Source organism: Lemur catta, chromosome 17 (genome assembly GCF_020740605.2).
Source record: "Lemur catta isolate mLemCat1 chromosome 17, mLemCat1.pri, whole genome shotgun sequence".
Classification (NCBI taxonomy): domain Eukaryota; kingdom Metazoa; phylum Chordata; class Mammalia; order Primates; family Lemuridae; genus Lemur; species Lemur catta.
In genome coordinates this window covers 2,844,413-2,866,604 of record NC_059144.1, presented here as the reverse complement: position 1 = coordinate 2,866,604, position 22,192 = coordinate 2,844,413, and the positions used below count along the sequence as shown (strand labels likewise).

The following is a 22,192-nucleotide window of genomic DNA, read 5'->3' as shown; positions in this document are numbered from 1 at the left end:
CACCACTTTTCCAGATTCTCAAATATGCCGCGTGTTCCGCCAGCCAAGGTGCTGACCAGGCCGCTCCCTTTGTGTGGGTGTCCTTCCCCGGCTCCCCGCTGTTCACCTACTTCTTGGTGACTACCTGGTACACAGCAGGGGCTTAATATTTGTCCAAAGACAGCGAATTAATGGGTCTTTGCCTAGCTGGCCCTGATGCTACTGCGAGTCTCAGCTGGACATCGCATTATTCATCCCTTATTATCTGGCGACGTTGCCTTGCCCAGGGATGAAGACACGGTGGGGGGGCTCTGCCACCTGCCGGCTCTGTCACCTTTAGCATTTCGCCTGAACCTTTGACCTTCAGATTTCTCATCCGTACAGAGGGGAAAATAGCCGCGCTGTCGAGTCTTCCCCCACCGCTGATGGCCCAGGATAGCCACAGGCCCGTGTCACATACACACCCCTCCCGTGTGGGCCCGCGGAGGGCAGGGCCGAGCGTCCTGGGGCCCTCGGCCTGGACTGGACCTTGAAAGCCCCTGCTCCGCCCCGGTGAGGCGCCGGGGTCCCCGGCTGGGCTAGGGGCGCTCACCGGGGCACCCCAGCCCCAGCGGGCCGGGCTGCGGGACCCAGTGCGCACGCTCGGCCGCCCCCGCCTCCTCCCGCGGCCGCGGTACCGCTCCCGGCGTGGGCTCGGGGCGGGGGCGGGGCGGGGCGGGCGTCCGCCCCCTCCCTGACTGGCAGGAAGACGGACCAATCGAAGGGGCGCCCCGGGGGAGAGGCGGGGCCTGCTGCGAGCCCGGCGCCTACAGCCCAGGGAGCTGCAGCCGGGAGCGTGCCGCACGCGCCGGCCGCCTGCCCGAGCGCGGTCACCGGCGCCGCCGCCCCAACCCGCGCTCCACAGGACCGCGCGCGCGTCTGCCCGTCCTCTTCAGTTGCATTCTACGATTTTTTTGCATGCATTCATTTTCTGATCCGTTTTGTCCTTTTTAAGGCGGCGGCGGCGGCGGCAGCGGCGGCGTAAGCTCGCATCCGGGAGGGGGCAGCCAGAGGATGCGGCGCGGGGCTGCGCTCGCTACGCCCGCTGCTGCTGCCCGGCTCGGGCCCGAGCGCCCAGCAGGTGGGTACAGGTGCGCCCGGAGGGTGGGAGGCGCGTGTTGGCCGGAGGGGACCCGAGGACCCTGCGACGAAGGGGCGGACCCGGCGGCGAGGGACGCGGAGACCGGCGCCGCCCCGCCCCATCGCCCACCTTCTCCTCCTTCAGCCGTCGCGCCCGGTCCCGATCCCCCTTCCACTCTCGCATCCCACCTCCGTAGTCCCCCACCCTTCCGTTCCCCTCCCCCACCCTCTCCAGATCGCCTGCAACATCTCCCAACCCGAGTCGCTTTCCCCAGCACCCCTCCTTGTCCCGCCCCAGCCCCCCTCTTTCCCTCACGCCACCCCTATTTCCACTCCTCTGTTGCGCTTGGGAGCCAAGGAGCGGTGGGAGGGGGGGGGTCCCACAGGGTGCCTCCGGGGAGTGGTGCGGGGGCGTGGCCGGCGGTCTCCGTGTCCTCCGCCCGGTAGGTCACAGTCCCCTGATCCCTGCCAAGGTGGCAGAGGATGGAGCCGGGGCGGGGGGGGGGGGGCGTGCCGCCCACAGGGCGAGGCTGCCCTGCCCTAACCCCCGCCCCACGCACTGCACAGGCTGCCGAGGCCCCTGCCACGCACACCCTCACGCTGCTCCGCCCACGTGGGCGCCGGGGAGAAGGCTGGAGAGATGCGAAGAAAGGCTGGTACCCACCCTCCTGCTGGGCCAGCTCGTCCTGGGCACACTGGGCCTCCGGAGATGGCATGCAAGTGTTGACTCCCGCGGTGCCAGGCCAGGTCCCATGCCGGGCCTCTCTGGCCAGCCTCGGTGCTGTGGCCTTGGCCCCCAGCCCCTCGCTCAATCACTCTATAGATCTGTCCTCCCTGCTGTGCGCTTCTGAGGATCGGGCCTTGTCACCCCCTATGGAGGCCGCTTGCCAGGCTGGAGCTTTTTTTCTGCTTTAGAGGAACCTCCCTCCCCACACATTCTAGCCCGCCCCTCTCCCGAAGGCTCGGCCAGCCTCGGCGCTGTGCCAGCCTCTGCCGGGCTCTTTGGGCTCTTCAGGCTCCGCGATACTCTATGTAACCGCCACCCGCCCTTCTGCGCACACTCACAGGCACACTGTCCTTGGCCTTTGCTCGTGCTGTTCCCTCTCCGGAAACGCCCTTCCTTCATCTGGCCAGCTCCTTGTAGACCAAGGTCAAGAAGAGCCCCTTGCCCAGCCTGAGCTCACCTACATGGCAGAGCAGTCCCATGTGCTGTCACCATGTGATGGCCTCTGCTTCACAGACCAGAGAGGAGGTGGGGAGGGGAGGAGCAGCCTCAGCCCCCCCCCCCCACAGTGAATGTCCAGCATGAGGGGTCATCCCCCTAAGTCAGAGTGACCCACTGGTGTGGAAGGCCAGGCTATGGGAGGACCCGGCCCTTCCTCCAGGGGCCTGGGCTGGGGAGGGGGCAGTTCCATTAGCTGGGATTGACAAGGAGGAGGGGCACGTTTGGGGAGGGGCTGGAGTGGGGTGGTCATGACCCGCCCCCTCCAGGATCCTTGCCCAGCTCTGGAGAAAACTCAGGTTGTACCACCCAGGGGAGGCTCATGAATTGTTGGAAAGTTTTTTGTGCCTGGTCAGCATGCTGAACGTCTCTGCTCCAGAGTCTGGGGTAACTCTTACCTGGAGTCTTTTATAGCTAGAAGCCCCCAAAAGATCACAGTGTAGACCCAGCAAGTGAGATGACTGTCATTTCCTCCTTCACGACTATCTATGCTCCCACTGCCCCCATGACCTCACAGGTTCCCCACAACCCAGCTTCCCTGGGCCATCTGTCCCCTTTCCCTGCCACTGTCTCAGCCACACTTGCAACCTCTGTGTTCTGTAGATATGTCTTCTTCACACAAGTTTTTCCCCGTGTGCTGTTTTTTCCTCCAAAAAATGTTCCCTTTGCTTGTCTATCTGGGGAACTCCTATTCATACGATGAAGCCCAGCTCTCATGTTACTTTCATTGTGGTTTTCCCTGGCTCTGCCAAGCAGATTGCATGGTTCTCACATCTGTGCTCTCTTAGAACTTTTTTATACATATATAGTATAATATGTGTTTGTGTAGTTTTTCCTTAGGCAGATCTTGCTCGCTAGAGGCTGGGGACACATGAGGTGGCCCCACCTTGGTGGGGGCTCTGTCTTCCTGGGGAGGTGCCCAGTTCTTTTTTCTGGAGAATGGGAATGCAGGTCACATAAGGAAAATAGCTATCGTTGCTTCACCTCCTACTCCTGCCGCGGGTTGTCATTTTAGCTGCACAGCGGCACTCAGGATGAGGCTTATGTGAGCACCCGGCAAGGAGGAGCAGAGTCTCAGCAGTGGGGGTGTCGGCAGTGGGGCACCCTCACTGCAGACCTCAGGAGTTGCCCCACGTAGCACACTGACCCCTGTAATGGACAAAGGACCTTCCGACAGGGTGGCCAAGAGAAAGAAATCAGAGGAGGTTTTTTGGTGCTTCTCATGGAAGCATGTCACTGTGATGTCAGTAGTGGCCAGTGGTGTTGCTGTAATCGGAGGCTCAGGAAATGACCCCAGGGCTGGCAGGCGGTGGGACCTTGGTACCCTACTCCAGCCCTGGCTGCCTTCAGAAAATGTTCTCTCTGCTCATGCTTTTCCAAGGCCAGGTGCACAGTGTAGGGACTGAGGGTTGGAGGGGAGGGCAGGGACAGGAAAGGGGGCTCTGGGGGCCTCATGCTGTGAAGGGGCTGGGTTAGGAGCCCCTCCTTTAGGTGGCGGGAAGCAGAAGGGTGCTGTGGGAGTGGCCACCGGGGTAATCACCGGAAAGTAGAAGAGGGAGGGCGGGTGTCCGCCAGGGGCAGCCCTCCAGTGGAGTTAGGGGCTCTGCTTTTGCCTTTGGTGGTAGTGTTTATTTTCCGAACAGCAACAACAAATATTCTACCTTTCATAAATCTACAGAAGTGAATTGAAATGAATGTCATTTTTCTCTATTATAACAGTTAACATTTGTGAAACACTTACTGAGGGCCGGGATCTATGCCGAGAGTTTTGATAAATAAAGTTTTATTGGAACACAGCCATGCCCATTGTGTACCTAGGGTCTGTGGCTGTCTTTGCTCCAGACTGGCAGAACTGAGCAGCTGGAGTGGATGCCTGTGAAGCCAAAACCATTTGCTACCTGGCCCTTGACAGGAGTTTGCTGCTGATGATCTGATTGGGCTCATTCCGCCCCGTTTCTGCTTAATAGATGGACAGAGAGGTGCTGAAGCCTCCCAGGGTCACAAAGCTAGTGGATTTCAGAAGAGGGATTTGAAGCTAAGAAGCCCATGTTCTTTTTCTGGGGGAAGGGGAATTTATATTTTTTATTAGCTTCTAATTGAATTTGACCATATTTAGAGAATGTAGTATGTATGATAACCTAGTTTTTAAAATTTGTTGACAATTTCTTAATGGCCTGGCACCAGATCAATTCTTAAAATATTTTTATGTTAAATATATATATAATGTTTAATATCGGTTAATATATTAACCGTTTCTAAGTGTACAGTTCAATGGCATTAAGTACTTTTGCATTATTGTGTAACCATCACCACCATCCATCTCCAGAACTTTCCATCATCCCAAACTGGCAGCCCACGTTCTTAACCACTACCCCATGCTGCCTTGCGGGAGTTTTGTAGAGAAAAGCAAACATTAATGGCATCATCCTTTAGCAAAGGAGACTTGATGTCAGCCTTGGGCGTGGGCGCCGGCTCTGCCATTTGCCAGTGCATCTGTACAAGTGTCTGCGCCCCCTGCACCCCCTGCAACTCAGTTTCCTCCTTTGGGAGATGGGGACAACCCCAATCCTCATCCCTGCAAATCACTCAGTGGGAGGAGGTGATAGAATGGGGGGAGGGCCTCATCTAGCATTGTGGGATGGACAGGAGCCGCGGTACCTTGTCCCTCTGTCGGGCACCATGGTGCGCTGGTGTTAGGTCTTTCCTCTCGGGTGGCCTGAGATGGTCTCTTCGTCCTCTCCAGGGCCCAGAGGCACTCTCAGGACCTACCATGTGTCCCAAAGCTCCCAAGCTGGCTGTGGAGGACCAGGGGTGGGGACAGCTGCCTGCTCTCTTTTCTCCCAGGGCCCAGACTGGCCAAAGGGCCCCTTAAGGGATGAAAGGGGTTCTGTGTGCACCAGCCAGGGACTGCCAGCCGGGGCTCATTGTGGCAGAAATGCCCTTGTGCCTGCCAGGTCAGAGGGACGTGCTGGCTCAGTGCGCTGGCCTCTGACCTGCTCCCTGGGCTGCATTTTGAGTCAGGGCTGGAGGGGGTGGGGCGCATCACTCAGGGGGGGTCTTGCTTCCTGAGGGGATTGTGAGGGGTTGACAATGGGAGGCAAGGAATGATCTGGTAAGTAGCTTTCCACTTCATTTAGCTGCAGGCCTTCTGTTTTCTCTCTTCCCCCACCCTGTCCTGTTGCTTCTGGAAGCTGGTCACTTGTAGCTGCTTGTTCCAACATGGGATTTTCTTTCTTGACATCCCAGCCTGTTTCAAACATTGAAGAAATGCATGTTCTCCCCTTCTTTCCCTTTTTAAAAAAATTGAGGTGAAATTCATAGAACATAAAATTAACCATTTTAAAGTGTACAACTCAGTGGCATTTAGTACATTCACAATTTGCACAGCCATCAACGCTATCTAGTTCCGAAACATTTTCGTCACTCCCAATGCAGCCACTGTACCCACTGGCAGTTGCTCCCCTTTCCTCTCTCCTGGCCCCCGGCAGCCACTGGTCTGATCTGTGTCTGTGGTCTTGCCTGTTCTGGATATTTCATGTAAATGGAACCAGATAGTTCGTGGCGTTTTGTGACTGGCTTCTTCCACTGAGCATGATGTTTTCAATGTTCCCCCATGTTGTAGCCTGTGTCAGTGCTTCATTCTTTTTCATGGCTGAATGACATTCCATTGAATGAATATAACAGTTTGTCTGTTTATTTGTTGATGGACACTTGGGTTGTTTTCAGCTTTTAGCTGTTGTGTCTAGTGTTTAAAGCAATGTTCATAGTGTTCAAATTTTCTTCCCAGAGCCTGGGGTGTCTTGTTCTGCTGGCTTTTCCACTCTCTCCTCCCCTACTCATTAGCTCACCAGTCCAGCCTCTCATCAAACAGTTGTGAGTGTCCCCTCCACGCCGAACGTTGTGCCGGGAGCTTCCAGCCTGTACTTGTTCTTGAAAACTGGAGAGTGGTTTGTGGACTCCTCACTTTCCAAGCAAGAGTATGGGAGTGTGTGAGGCAGGTGGGGTGGCCCAGTGGGACAGATGGTGGCGTGCAGGGAGCCCTGGCCACCTTTCCATTGGTTCCTGGAACATGCTGGACTCAGCTGCAGCATCCATCAAGCATTGTGTTTGCTCTTTGCTGACGGGAATGCTCCCCCTTCCCTGGCCCCAGCTGGCTTCCTTCACCCTTCTCATCTCAGCTTGAACTTCTCTTTGGGGACGTCTCTTGCCCACCCGGGGAGCTGGTCTGCCTCCCCATCCCTGTTGGTGCCTTGTTTGCTTCTGTGAAGCATCACGATCTGAAGTGATTGTTTCCTCGTTTGTTCTCACCCCCTCACCAGAAGCTAGAGTAAAGTACCATGAGGGCAGGAGCGGGGCTTGGGCCCCAGGTCCATGTGGGCACAGAGCAGGTGCTCAATAAGCGCTCCTTGCTATTGCATTGAGGTGACCTTGCTAGCTCTGTGATAGAGGGCACGTTACTTAATCTTTCTGAGCTCCGCTTCCTTCTTTTGTGAAATACCCTATCTCTTGGGGTTGGTATCGCATACGGACGGCCAGCGGTGTCGGGGTGCCATAGGTGTTCACCAGTGGGCGCTGCTGCTGGTGTTAGTAGTAGATGTCATGGTCATCGTGATTGTGAGTGAGTTTCTTAATGCCAGGTGACTCATACACTTGCCCCAAGTAGCCAGGGGACCTCCTGGCGCTGAGCTGTCCCAGTACAGTAGCCGCTCACCAGGGGGGCTGTCGAGCACTGAAATGTGCTGTCTGGATGGAGGTGGTCTGTGAGTAAAAAATACATCCTGGGTTTTGAAGACTTTATATGAGAAAGACTGTAAAAGATCTCAGTGATAATTAGACTTTGAAATGATACTATTTCAGATCTATTGGACTAAATGAAATGTATTATTAATTTCAGCTGTTTACTTTTTTTTAGTGTAGCGACTAGAAACTTAAAATGACAGAGGGGTCACGTTGTATTCCTTGGGGCCACTGCTGCAGACTGTCAGCTCCGGAGGGCAGGGGCCAGGCTCAGGGTGTGGTTGCCTACGGGGTCCAACCCAGCACTGCCCTCTGTGAGGTGTGTGACCCTAGACAAGTTAGTTAAATGTTTTTTGTGCTTCAGGTTCCTCCTGGGTAAACAAAAGGCTCAGTGTGAAGACAGGCAATGACAATGCACATTTGAGGGCCACTTTGTCCCCTGCTAGGAACTGGGGCCCCATGAGGACAAGATGTGGCAAGATGCCTGCCCAAGGGAGAGGAAACCCACAGTCTACACCAGGGGTGGGGAACCTTCGGCCTCAAGGCCACACATGGCCCTCCAGATCCCTAAGTACAATCCAAACTTCACAGAACAAATCCTTTTATTAAGGTACACTATGGGGACTATTCTGTAAAATTTGGATTCAGTCAGAAGGCTGCCCTCGAGGATCCAGAAGGCACATGTGGCCCCACAAACTAAATGAAGGACTGACCCCGTCACTGAAGCCAGTGATTAGTTCTCTGAAGGGACTAAGTAGAGTGACACTGGTGGCAGGAGTGGGATCTCTGGCTGTGGCCGTGGGGAAGGCCTGGTGGGAGTGCAGGAAGGAGCTGCACCCAGCCTGGTGCATAGCAGGTTCTCACCAACTGGCAACAAGGCGATGACCTTGGTTTGGCCCAGAGTGTTGGGCCACTGTACTTAGAGTCCCTTCCGCTCAGTGGCTTTAGCCTTTTTAATCCTTTTGCCATATCAACCACACCAGGATTTAAGAGTTTGCAACCTCTCGTTCCTTTTCCACAGCACCTGCATCTCCCCATGTGGGCAAGGCTGCTGTTTGTCCCCAGCCTGGGACGGCCCACGCCAGCTCCGACTGGATGAAGGCAGCTGATTCTCCTGGCGTGGCACAGGCTGCCCTCTTGTTTTGTGGACCCCGTCTCCCCTGTCAGGCTCAGGAGGGGACTGTACGCTGAGTCCTCGACCCAGCTAGGAGCCATGAGGGAGACACATCCTTTCATTCTGGGAGCTCTGGTGTCCTGGGGTATCACCCCGTCCTCGTCTTGGGGTGTGTGTGCCCCATGTGGAGAAGTGCTTGGGAAGGAGTCTGTCCTGAGGCTTGCAGGCTCAGCTAACACTGTCATGCTCATTCTCCTTATGCTCACCTGCCTGCAGGTGCCTGGCCTTGTGCTGCCCAATGGGGTAGGGGATGGGAGGTGGGGTGTGCTCACAAGTAAGTGTGGATTACTGAGGGCAGCAGCTTATCTTCCTTCCCAACCCTCGTTGGACCTGCGCCTCTTCCTTGTTGGGCACTGAGTGCCTTATCTGAAGTTGCACAGGTAGAAATGGCAGTGGTGGGGTTCAAACCAGCTTGGGCTCCTCCTAAAGAAAGAGTGAGATCTAAGGTACAACGTGGGGACTATTGTTAATAAAATTGTCTTATATTTGGGGTTTTTGTAAAATAAGTAGATTTTAGATGCTCTTGCCACAAAAAAATATGTTAACTATGCTAGACAGAGCTATCTTAGTCTGCTTCACTATAGTAACCACTTTACTGGCTATATGTAGCCCGTAACATCATGCTGCAAACAGGAACAGTGCGGCCACCTCAGCCTGGCGTTCCAGCCCCCACAGCCTGCTCCCAACTCAGCTCCCTATTTCCCCAGTGAGCCATGCCCCTCTCCTGAGCACGGTTCTTCAGAAGCCACTTGCTGCATCCTTCCTGGGCCCCAGGAGAGACCCACTTGCTTACTCTACAAGTGGGGATTAAGTGATTAGAGTCACTATGGCTGGATTAAGACAGGAAGAGCTTGGTGTGTGTCGGGAGCAGGGGAATGGACTGAAGAGACTTCCCCCTCTCCTCTGATTTTGTCAGCTCCTGCCTGAGCCAGGCCTTTGCACATGCTGTTTGCTCTGACAGATCTGCCCATTAGCCTTCCCTGCCCCCATCCACCTGGTGAACATCCTCCACTTGTGCCAAGATCCATCATGAGCCTTCCTCCAGAAAACCTTCCCTGCTGCACCCCTTCCTGATCCCTAGGCTGGGCCAGGCCTGACCCCAGGGCCCCCCACCCCACATCCCTCTGTCATTACCCTGGGCACTGTGTATTGCAGCTGCTAGGGACTTGTCTGACTCCCCTGCTAGACAGGGGGTTCTATGAGGGTAGGAATGCATCTCATTCACAGTGGGGTTCCCAGAGCCTGGCCAGGGCAAGCTGCACAGGAGGTGGTTAATGGATTTTGGCTTTTAGTCTCTGATTTCTATAAGGTTGGTGTTGGGAGGGACCTTGACAGGAACACACTGTGTGTGTCTCTCTTTGCTTGCATAGAAGAATACACTCTGCACTTAAAAAAACATCACTCTGTTCTCTGCAGCAGCCTCTTCTAATGACAGTCAACTGTCTGAGCTTTAAGTACCATAATACTCAGGGTTGAAATACCCCAGACTGTTGTGTCAGCCCAGAGCTGATACTGTGAAGCTTCTTTAAAACTCAGTTTCCCTTCCCATCTTCAGAATGGGATTTTGCTACCTCACAGAGCAGCTTGTTTTTAGTGTAGAGCAGCACACGCACACAAAAAAATGTTAGAAAGCTGTTCTTCAGAACTCACACTGTGTTCTTGTGTTCAGGAAGGTCATATTTCTTATTACATTGGCCTGGTGTTTCTCTTCTAAGCTGCACCCTCATTCAGAATGCACTTTGGAAGAGAAACCTTCTTTCTGGAGGTTGGCAGGGCTGCTTTCTTGGGCCAGGGCAGCTGCCTGAGTGAGCTCATTAAGCCTGGTAGTAATTGGATTTCAGCAGCAAGTCTTGGAGCCGTCCAGGCTGGGGGCTTGATGAGGTCCTTTTTGCCAACCAGATATCTTATTTTGAAAAAGGACCTGGATGTCCCTACATGTACCTAATCTATTTAAACTGTTGGCTGTATGGGCACTTTGCTGACATGACTTCTCTCTCCTAGGAAGCATCCTAGCCATCCGGGATGAGCCAAGTCTATGAGGGCCTGTACATATGGTGCCTCTCATTTTTCTACAAGGATGGCTAAAAACTCATGCAAGACATTCAGACTGAAAACACAGACAAGTCCTTTTGCTGGAGAGGATATCAGAAATTGGGGGTGTTCCAGCTAGTAGATGGGGGAGGGGTGCTGGCCGCCCTAAATCTCAGGGGCACCAAACTCACAGCATAAGTTGTTAATTTTTGGGACTTCACAATTCATTTGCTCCTGGGTGTTAGTTTCCCTTCACATTTGTTAATGATCAGGAGGCTTTGTAGGTGCTGTAAGAGGTCAGGTGGCAAGGAGGTTTAGGGTATGTTAAGTTGCTCTCAGGCAGGGATGTGGGTTAAATGGTTTGGGATGGTGTCTTACGTGTTCATTGTAGCAGGTGCAGAAAGGACCTCTGCTTATCAGAGCTTCCTTGGCACCTGTGCCAGGTGTCTGTGAGAACAATGCCACAGCATTTGAAAATACCTACAACCTGGACTCTGTTGTGAATCCCAACCATCCCTTGCCACCTTGATCTGAAGCACTCAGTTGTCACCACACTTTGAGTCACCATGTATCCTGAAGGGGATCTCCAAAACACAATAGTCCCATTCCTCCTCCTGGTGGGGAGGTCAAGTTGTAGATCTTAACTCCTCCAATCCAGGAAGCTGGTAATGGACATTTTTGTAGATGGTGTCCAGTGATGACTGGATGAATAATTAATTGATTTGCTCCCATTTACTGGAACCAAGAAGAAGAAATTATGATTGATTAGAATATGAGCCATTTAAGGAGGTTAAAATTGTTAGAGAGGTAATTTTGCTGTCTAAATTAAAAAGAACATCTTTGAAGTTCTTGCCCCGACTTACTTGCCAAACATAGTGCCTGGTTCATTTAATGCAAAACAAAGCAATAAAGGAAGAACCGAGGAAGAAAAAGACATGAGACATATCAAAACCAAAAAGTAAAATGGCAGACCTAGGCCCGGTGCAGTGGCTCATGCCTGTAATCCTAGCACTTTGGGAGACTTAGGCGGGAGGAGTGCTTGAGATCAGGAGTTTAGGTTAGGAGTTTGAGACCAGACTGAGCAAGAATGAGACCCTGTTTCTACGAAAAATGGAAAAAATTAGCTGGGTGTGGTGGTGTACACCAGTAGTCCCAACTACTTGGGAGGCTGAGGCAGGAGGATTGCTTGAGCCCAGGAGCTGGAGGTTGTAGTGAGCTGTGATGACACCACTGCACTCTAGCTGGGGTGACAGAGTAAGACTCTGTCTCAAAAAAAAAAGCAAACATATTCAACTATATCAATAATAATATTAAAGATGAATGGAGTACGTAATTCAATCAAAAGGTAGATATTGTCAGCCTTGATAAAATATATGATCCAAGTATATGTTGTCTTAGTCCTTTCAGGCTGCTATAACAAAATACCATAGACTGGCTGGCTTATAAACAATAGAAATTTATTTCTCATAGTTCTGGAGGCTGGGAAGTCCAAGATCAAGACACCAGCAGATTCATTGTCTGGTGAGGGCCTGCTTCCTTGTACTAGCAGTCTGCTTGCTCTGTTCTCACGTGGCAGAAGGGAATGAGCTGCTCTTTAGGGTATTTTTTATAAGGGCACTAATTCCATTCATGGAGGCTTTGTCCTTGTGACCTAATCATCTGCCAAGACTCCCCTTCTTAATGCTATCACATTGGTGATTAGGTTTCAACACATGAATTTTTGGGAGACAAACATTCAGAGCAAGCACTGTCTATAGGAGACACATTTTAAAGTCAAAGATGCAAATAGATTGAACGTAAAAGGATGAAAAAAGATATGTCATGCAAATAGCAACAACAAGAAAGCTAGAGTGGCTATACTGATAATAGACAAAATTGACGTTGAAACAAAAAAAAATTACTGGAGATAAAGAGCAACTTTTTAAATGGTAAAAGGGCCAATCCATCAGGAATATATAACAATTGTAAACATATTTGTACCTAACAACAGAGTACCAGAATACACAAGGCAAAAACTGACAGGAATGATGGGAGAATTAGATAATTCAACAATAACAGTTGGGTACTTCAATATCCCACTTTCAATAATGGGTAAAACAATTAGACAAAAGATCAACAAGGAAGCATGAAACTTGAACACCACTATAAACCAACTATACCTAACACATCTATGGAACACTCTACCAATGACATCAGAATATATGTTCTTCTCCAGTGCCCATGAATCATTCTCCAGGATAGACCATGTGCTAGTCCATTAATACAAGCTCAATAAAATTAAAGGGAGAGAAAAAATTACAAAGTATGTTCTCTGACCACAATGTGACGAAGTTAGAAATTGATAGCATCAAACATAGTGCCTGCCTGTAGCTGATGTTCAGTTCTAGCCCACTATTTCCTTCCCTTCTCATCCTTTGTCGTCCGACTTGCCTCTTTACTTCCTGGCCAGTCTGGCTCCTGACTTTCCTCACCCTCTGTTTTCCACTTCCATGTTTTCGCTCATGCTGTCCCACTTCCTGGAATGCCTGTTTCTCTGCCTTCCCTACCCCTGCTGTGGCTCCTAAGTCTGTGTCCTGCCCATCTGCCCAGCCTGCCCCTGTCTAGCTATAGGGAAACCTTGTCTGCTGTTGCTCCATTCTCCTCACCTCAGCTAGGAGCTTTCCCTCCTGGGGACTTGTGTAGTTCTCCCCACACCTCATTCATTCTCCGTCCTGTGGCCCTGACCAGGGTTCGCCCTCCCTGCTGGGTGGCTGCCTGTGTCCACTTTCGTCTCCTTCACTGGCGGGGTGCTCTAAGGGCAGGCCCATGTCTGATTCCTCTTCTTGTCTCTCTCGGTGTCTAGCACAATTGGGTAATGACCTCTTGCACCGAGGTAAATTTAAAGATGTCCAGTCTGAACTAGTATAATACTTAATTGTAGTCTATAAATTTTTTTTCAATATAGTTTATTAGTTTAGATAGAAAAATTGGCTGTGGGCTATTAAAGGTATTGCCTAGACCACCTACCTTAATGAGCCTCAGTAAGGAGGGTTTGTACTGAGCAAATCAGAGAAGGGGTCCTCAAAGTGGGGTCCTCAGCCCACAGCAGCAGCACCTAGGAGCATCCTAGAACCACACTTCTGACCCCACCCTGATTTACTGGATCAGAGACTCTGCAGGTGGGTTTCAGCAGTCTGGCTTTTAACAAGCCCTTGGAGTAATTCCAGTACCCTTTCCAGGTTGAGAACCAGGGCAGACAGGGCTGGTCCCCACTCTTCCTGTGGTTATGCAGTCTGTCTATTTGGTTGTTTCTAAAATAGTTATCAACTGGTTGGTTCCCTCTGTTGGGCATGAATCACCCCTAACCTCTTGCTGAATTTACAGGTGAGCGCAGGGGACCCTTGTTTTGTAGAGTATAGATGGCAGTTCTTCCCCATGCATATAAGCACATGTTGCAAATTGGTGCTCATTGGGAGGGCATGCTTGGTTTCTAGTGTTTTCTCATGGAAGGAAGATACCCTGGCTCTTATCCTGAACCCTCCCTCCATTCTCTCCCTCCTTGTGATGGTGGGAGTGGACTGTGTTGTCATTTCTAGGAAAGGAGTGAAGGCCACAGAGTATGAACACCAGCAGTGGTCCAGGCAGGGGGAGGCTGGGAAGGGTTTGAGTCGTGTCCACCTCCTGGCTGTAGTGCCTTGGAGTGGTCCTTCCTTCTCAGGGGCATTTGTGGAATACCTGGCACCTGGTTTCTGCCCATTGAGCAGGGATGATATTCACAGGACAGTGTGATACCTTCTCTCTTTTGATACCCCATTGTGATACCCCATCCCTCTCTCAGATGGGGTCTGTTTCCCCATCTGCAAAATGAAGTCTTCTGAAAAACAAGTAAATAAATAGCTAAACCACCTGCCCCAATATACAAAACAGGGAAGTGATGGTTTAATATCTCATTTATTTTATGACTTTAAACTTATAATATTTACTAGTTATAAGGTCAGTCAGTGAGAACAGTGAGGTTGCTTTGATGACTTTAACTTTGGAAATGAAAAGTTTTGGGTGACAGTTGTAGTCTTAACAGCTATGGCAGGCTGAGTATTAATGGACTTTTGTTGTGGTTGTAAAAATATTCTATGTTGTGACAATTCACGTATCATATTTGAATTGGTGGCATTTTGTGAGCACCGTGCATTCTCAGAATACATTTCACTGGAAATGACAGGAGAGACTGTACCCCAAGACCTGCACAAAGCTGGGTGTTTGCCTGGCACCCCAGGTCCTCGAAGTGAGGTCTACCAGGGTTTATATTTGCTTTGTAGCTCATTTGAGTTGATGTGATATTTTTGTAGTTTAAATTTATAACACCTAGGAAAACAATTCAGCATTTGTTGCTTCAGACCTTTGTTTGATCTCCGACCCCTAAGCACCTTCAAGGAGCACCAGGGCTCAAAGGAATGTGGTTTGAAAACCAGGCCCCAGCACCCTGAGTGCTGACAGTCCTCCTGCGTTTTAGACATCAGCCACCATCCCTCCACAAGGCACATGTGTCTGTGCGTTGTTATCTACCCATCAGTGTCACGTTTGGCTTTCTTCTGTCTCAGCCTCCAAATATCCTCATGTTACCAAGACAGGATCCGGGAAACTGGAGGCTCCAGGACCGTCACTGGCTGAGCTGAGCTGGAAGAGCTGCCTGCCAAAGTGCCCTTTAGCCTTTCTTTGACCCCTGCTCCTCTATCTTCATGTCCTGATTTTACCACTGCCAGGGCCCACTTCAGGTGTCCCTTCCTTCACTATGGTGGCCCCACTTATCACCTGGGCTTGTCACAGTGTCTCCCTGACTCTACTAGGAGCTCCTCAGGGCATGGGGGGCCACTGGGACACCCAGCCCTGGGCCAGCACGTTGAGGGACTCTGCAGATGTCTGCACCTGACAAGGTCATCCTTGACCTTCCTGTCCTACTGAGCTGGTGGTAACCTGACAGTAACTGGTGTGAGTAGCCTGGTAGTCTCCTGACAGTAGCTCATCTTGTTCTGTACACCCCAGGCCTGTAATTAGTGTCCCTCTTCGAGCTCCTGGTCTCTCCCTACCTGTCTCAGCATTCCTTTTCCCTCTGCTTTCTGGAGCTTCTTTCTTGAGAGGAGGCATGATATATGTCACTCTGCACCCTTCCCCACCCACCAGCGTGTCTCACAAAGCCTTGTGCACACAGGATGCTGGGCAGGTGTCTGCTGAGGAGCACTCTAGGCATACCAAGCCACATTGGGTGGCTGGTGTAAAAAGGATGTTGAAACCACAAAAAGGAGTTGCTCTTTGCTTTGAAGTCACTAACTGCCCCTGCTTATTCTTGACAGTGTGGTTACTTGCTAGTCTTGTGACTCATTTCAGCAGAGGTGAGACAGAAATGACCCAATGGCTGGGGCCTTTTCTAGGACTTCTTAAGGGGCCCTTGCACATTAATAAAGGAGAGATTCCAAAATGATGCACGGAGTTTGCCAAGAGCCAGCAAGTAGCAGTTGAAAGAGCAAAGGCTTTGTATTCAGATAGGGACTTGAGCAAGTCCTTTACCAACTTTAAGCTGAAGTTTCTTCCTTATAAATTGGGGAAAATAATATTTGCTTCTCCAGGAGCTTGTAAGCACCAAGATTACATGCATAAAGCACTTGAGGTCTTGTGTGTACCACCTAGGAAGGGGCAGCTATCAAGTCCTAGGTATGCAGAATGGCTGGGGCTTAGCTCATTGCCCGATAAATGTAGTTAATTTGGCCGTCCCTTGGATGGAGCAGTTTCCGGACCACCCTTGTGGCTTTATCCTCAGGCTCAAGCATAATACCTGACACCCGGAAGGTATGTAGCAGAGCAGATTAAGAACATGGACACTAGAGCCAGACTGCCTGGCTACAGCTTCCTACTCCCACTGGCTAATTGGGTCATGTTGGACCATTTCTGCTAGGACACTAAAATGGGGCACTAAGAATACCTATGTCGTAGGGCTGCAGAATACTAGGTGAGATCTATATCATCAGTAACTGATATTACTTGGTTCATGTTTGTTGAATTTTACTGAATTCTCTCTGATGGGAGAGGGGTGTGGGCGCTGGCACGGTGCTGAATTCTTATTGCAGCACAGGTGATTGGTCCCCATTGCCCATGCTCACTTCAAGGTTTCTCTCCTGTTCAGCACCTAGTAAGATTTTACAATGAAAAGCTCAAGAAAAAAGAAAACTCCACATGTACAGAATGTTCTAAAGGAAACTTCATTATGTTCTCTTGAATGTTGATAAACAACTCTCATTCCACTGTTTGGTGAGAATTTTATGTGGGTTTCCAATACGTGATGAGTAGCAACTTTATCAGAAATCGTTTGTGTTCCTGGGTATGTTTGGTGGGGAATTGAGGTAGGTGGTTTTCTGATGATAGTGAAAGCATTTCATGAACTGGGATATTTTGAAACTACTATTTTATGAAAGTGTTGGGGCTGTCAATGTGCTTTGTTCTTGGAGGGCCAAGGCATTGTGTGCAGGAAGGAGCCTAGCTGTTCATGCCTAAAAATGTTCTTGTGTGCCATCGAAGAGAATGCCTAGCACGGCCCTGCTCCTAGAGATAGAACACAAAACAGACACAATTCTTTCGGAAGCTAGGAAGTGGTCTTAGATTCAGACAGACCTGGGTTCAAGTTCTTGGTATGTTATTTTTTAAGCTGTGGATTGTAGGTGAGTGACTTCTGTCAATGGGGGACAATACTGTTACCTGTTTTACAAGGAGATGTTGAGTATGGATTGAGATGAAGTGTGCCCAGCACACTGCCTGGCATAGGCTCTTATAAATGGCAGCTCTTAGTTTATCTGCTGCTTTTGGGCCCAGGGGTGGGAGTGTTACCTTGAAAGACCTATGCAGCCTGACTTGAGGTCACACCTGGGCCACTTCCTTTCTCTTGTTCTCTGCCTGGCACAATGGGCAGGGTCACCTTTGCAGAGGAGGTGGGCGTGCATGTGTGTGTGTCGAGGTGGGGGGCAGGGAACAGGCCTGGTTTCCTGTGGGCTTGTGGCTTTGCAGTATTGTCCCTTTATAGCCCCTGTGGGGGTTTCCGAAAGGCAGGGGAGGCAGTTGGTGTGGACGGGACAGGATCTCTTTGCCTGGGGCTCAGCCTTCTTGTCCCTCCACCCAGTCTGCCTCTTGGCCGTAGCATGTACTGCGTGCCCCGCTGGGAGGGTGCTTTGTGTTCCTCTCTAAGCTTCTCAACTACCATGCAAGAAAGCAGGCGGAAACCAACATCCCAGGAGGTTAAACAGCCATTGAAGGGTCAGAGTGAGTAAGTCTGGGGCCCAGTGATGAGAACCTCAGCCCTCTCTCTACCCACACTGGGGCTGTCCAGGTAGTTTCAGCAAAGGTGGCATGGGAGGCCTAGGTGAGTCCTTCCAAGATAAGCATCACGTGGCCTGCTGAACAAGATTTCATTTCATGAAAAAGCAAAAAAGCTTTGAAAAGCACCCTGTAGTCTTTTTCTTTTTTCCTCTCTGAACATAAATGCTAGTTTTACTTTTCCTGGGAACATGCTGTACCAACTTCGTAACCTGACCGTTTTAGACATAGCGATCCATTCTGAAGACGTCCCGGAGAAACAGTTCCTAACAAATGCATGGCCGGTGTGTCCCGGGGCGGGCGACACCGTGAGCAGCCCGTTGTGAAGAGGGAGGGACTGTCATCAGGCACCGGTGCTTTGAGAGGGCCGACTGGGGTGTGACCTGGGTTTGGGTGGGGGCAGGTCAGTGGAAGCCTCTCTGGGGAAGTGACCCAGAGAATGCGGTGGGGAATAACAAGGAAAAGCCGCTACCGAAGGCGGCCACGTCTCCCAACTCAGAAAGAGACACAAAACAGGAAGGGCTCCTTTTCCCATCCCCCAGGGGGCGTGGCTAATCACATCAGGGGCTGGGCTTCCGGTGCCTGCTCTATTCCTCCACCCAGGCAGGGGCGTGGCCAAGGGTGGGGGCGGGCGTGGCAGGAAGCGGAAAGGGTGGAGTCAAGTTTGACTATAAAACTTGGGAGAGTTGGGCAGGGAGTGAGGTGGCTGCTCCCAGAAGCAGAAGTGGCAGGGTTGGGGGTTTAGGGTTATTCTTTCTTCTGCACAAATTTGCGTTGAAGTTGAGGCTGCTTCACTGCCCACATCAGAGGCAAGGCTAGGGGGGAGAGGAGTCGGGCAGAGGCGCAGAGGCAGGACGGAGGCAGGGGCCACCAAGTCGCTGTGAGGATGGTGGCTCTGATGTGGGTAGTGGCATTGGAGGAGAAGCGGAGGGAGTCGCCGTTAACAGAGCTGTTATCTGTGTCTGTGGATGTGCTGAGGCTGGGCTGCCTCAGTGGATGCCTTCGTTCATTTAATCCCTGCAGCAGCTTCAGGACTTAAGTGATGGCACAGATCGTATAGGCAGTAAGGGCCAGAGCTGGGGTTTGACTCTAGGTCTAACTGACAGTGAAGTCCAGGCTCTTTTTCCTATGCTCTTCCCAAGAGGCCCAGACGTTCAAGGGCAGGAGCCTTGGCAATCAAGGAGGGCTTCTTGGAGCAGGTGATGATGTGGTTTATAAACCTTTAAAGTCCCCTCTAATCTGGAGCTCACTCCTTCTCTACATCAATGTTTGCTAAATATTTTCTCCTTTGGAAAGAGTGACATCTGGCTACTAACACCTCCCACCGCAAGCTTTTTCTGTGGTTTCAGGATGCCAGTGGGTTTCTAGACAGTGATCATTGTACATGATAACAAGATTCGTGCCTTTCTCATCATTTTGAAACATGCTTCAACCCCTTCTGGTCACCTAGGCTGTCAGTGCTTCTGCAAGTTTCACCCACTTTGGGGAGGGCAAATAAAGTGAGGCCTCCTGCCAGATAGATCTGTGCTCAAGTCTCAGGTCCCTCTGCATGTTAAGTGGAACCTTGGATGAGTCATTTCACCACTGTAAGCCTCAGTTTCCCCACTTGTAAACATGGAGGCATTATTTCTCAGCTCTAATTCCTTGACCCCGCTGCCCCATTCTGAGTGGGTCAGAGTGATGTGGTTCAGTGCTGCTTTCCATTTCTGCAGAAAAGCAGCCCCGTGGTAGGAGAGATAAGGAGCTTGGTAAATAGATTAAAATGTACCGTTCAGCTGAGCTTTGGAAATTCTTCCCTCTTTCCATTCAGTTGGGCAGCAAGTCCTGTCTGGTGTTGCCTCATAAAATGGTCATATTCATGGCTCACCTCAGGCCTCTTCTTACCCCACCAGACCAGGGTGCAGCCTCAGCACTGTCTCTCTGCCTCCAGGGGCCCCCTCTAGGCAGTCTTCCATGTTGACCCTGGAACAACTGGTCTGAAATACATGGAGGTCTGACCTTTTCTGCCCAGGCAGAAACCTCTCTGTGGCTCTCTGCTGTGCTCAAGGTCAAATTCAGGTCCTTTAGAGATTTATGGTCCTTCCTCCTCCTCACTAGACCTCTGATCACTCCAGGGGAGCACTATGGCTTGTTCATCTCTGTATTTTTAGTGCCTGGCAAAGTATCTGGCACTTGATAGGTTCTCAGTAGATGGTAGGGACACTAGCTCCAACTGTGTGTATATTGAGCAGGTTTCCTCATCTGCTTTAGGAATTTCAATTTCAGCCACGTGGACAGCAGTAGCATCATTAGCTCTGTTACGTGGAATCTCAGGAAACTGAGGTTCAGAGAGGGCAAGGGCCTTGATGAGTCAAAATGATTGTTGAGTAAATATATGTTTAACCTTTAAATCTCATTAAAGGGAGTTCTGAGACATCTGGTACTTTAAATTGGAAAAAAAAGTCTGAGCCTTGAATCCTAAGTCTTTTGCAGGATCAGAGAGTGAAGGATCGGCAGGCACCCTGGTATGGGCAGGGTGGTGGTGGTGTTCTAGGGCAGCGTCCATCTGTCTGGGCAGAGATGGGTAGGCGGGAAATCCTGCCTGGTGTCAGCCATGCTGGGGTGAATCCTCAGCTGAAATCAGGCCACTGGTTTTATCACCCGTACGTAGTGTATCAGTGATGAGCAATGAATGAGGTGCTTGGGAGACTCTTTATCTCTTAGTGTCTGCTGACACTAGTCATTATTGCCACTGTGAACATTGAAAACTGTATCCAAAATTACCAAAGTATTGAAAGAAGAAAAAACAATGACTTTTGCCTATACTCCCACCCCCTGCACTATTGTCTTAGTGTTCTTTCAGGCTTTGTCCAGAGGCAGAGTGCATGTGGAGAGATGGTTGGTGCTGAGGAAACATTTTACTTTTTAATGTGGAATGAAGGCAGCCTGTTTGGAGCTCACTTATTTGTGATCTGGTCCTATCACATGTGAGCTGTGTGACTTTGTGCAAGTTCCTCAACCTTTTTGAGCCTTCATGGCCTCAGCAGTCCCTTGGAGAATGCCACCTCCCTGCCTGTCAGTGTTGCTGCTCCCTGATGTTGGTCAGTTTGACAGGCCAGGAGAGTTCAAGGGGACATGTGGTAAGGGGAGGCAGGGAGCCCGGTGAGGAAGGGATTTGTCCAGGCCAAGGAGTTTGGTTTTTACTCTCAGGGCAGTAGGGGAGCCAGGGGGAGTCTGCCAGCATATTTCATTGTTTTCTGGTTCTTAGAAAAGCAATGGTAATCACCTCTGGATCAGGACTGCATGGCTGAGGGTGGCCATGGTTGAGGAGGCAGATGTGGCTGCATGGATGGCCAGAGGGAGCAGAAGGGGCCAGGGACAAAACAGAGTGGGGACAGAAAGAACTGGCCCTTGACAGGACTTGGGGCCACCTGGGTGTCATGTTTTAGCTTGGGGTGCTGAGGGACCAGAGTGGGAGACAAGGGTGTGGGCCGGGCCCCTTTCAAGAGAGCCTAGGCTGAGCTGGGAGCATGTTGTAGGTGCTCCATCGGGTGTTAGGGAAGAGCTAGGGTTCTGCAGATGAGGAAACTGAGGCCTGCAGCAGCAGCAGGACTTCTCCACAGAACTCGGCAGGTGGAGAGGTGTGAGCCCAGGTCACCTGCTCTTTTGCACCATGGCCTGCTCTGGTCTACGCTGCCAGCTCCCGAGGACAGAGGGGATCAGCAGGCCTGAGGGTGTGTGACTCCTGATTTCTTAAACATGGAGCCAAAGACTAAGTCTGGCACCAACCAAGGATTCATTGTCCTCCGTTGCTGCACCCAGATCCCCTCCACCATGCCTTGTTATGTATCAGAGACTATTCTTGACCTGGGATGATGATTATTCTTGATTATCGTTATGTTTTATTTTTCTACTTAATTATTTTGGGGAAGTTTGTGGTTCACAGTATTTGTGAACCACAAGTACTATGAGATCTGGCTGCATCCTGTATACAACTGCTCTTTAATAAGTGTTCTGAGGCCCGAATCAAGAAAAATGATAATTTGCTAGACAGGACATTATTGTGACAATTGGTGATGTTTGAATATGGAATGTATCAATAACACAACTTCTGATTTTGATAATTGTGTTGTGATTTTATAATGTCCTTGGTATTAAGAGAGAAAAGCACAGCATTTAGGGTGAGATGTCATGATATCTGCAACTTACTGTCAGATGATCTATCAAAATACACACACACACACACACACACACACACACACACACACGCACATCTATCTTTACCAATAGATAAAGCAGATGGGGAAAAATGTGAACAATTGGTGAATCTAGATGGTATAAGGGAGTTTATTGTGCTATTCTTGGGACTTTTCTATAGGTTTTTTGAAACTTTATAAAATAAAAACGTTTTTTAAACAGGGTTCCTGGTGGCAGAGGCATCTTGGGCAGCTGTGGTGTCCACCTGTCTGTCGGCCCTTCCTGGCTCCGTTGCCTCAGGCAGAGTGGGCAGCTTGCTCCAGAGTTCCATTCTGGGTGGCCCCTTGGGGGCCAGTTTTGAGATAAAGTCAGAGGTTTTTGATGAAATTCATTTCTGCCTCAATACAGGAATCATTACA

At 50.7% G+C, this 22,192-nt stretch overlaps 1 protein-coding gene across 1 annotated transcript in view; it reads left to right on the top strand.

Annotated features, from left to right (window-relative positions):
• The first annotated feature begins 796 nt into the window (after positions 1 to 796).
• Positions 797 to 22,192, top strand: part of JAKMIP1 (janus kinase and microtubule interacting protein 1) — a 125,516-nt gene continuing 104,120 nt past the window's right edge. Inside the window, exon 1 of the mRNA XM_045528371.1 lies at positions 797 to 1,099. The gene's annotated coding sequence lies outside the window, so the exon portion shown is untranslated. The remainder of the gene's footprint in view (positions 1,100 to 22,192) is intronic.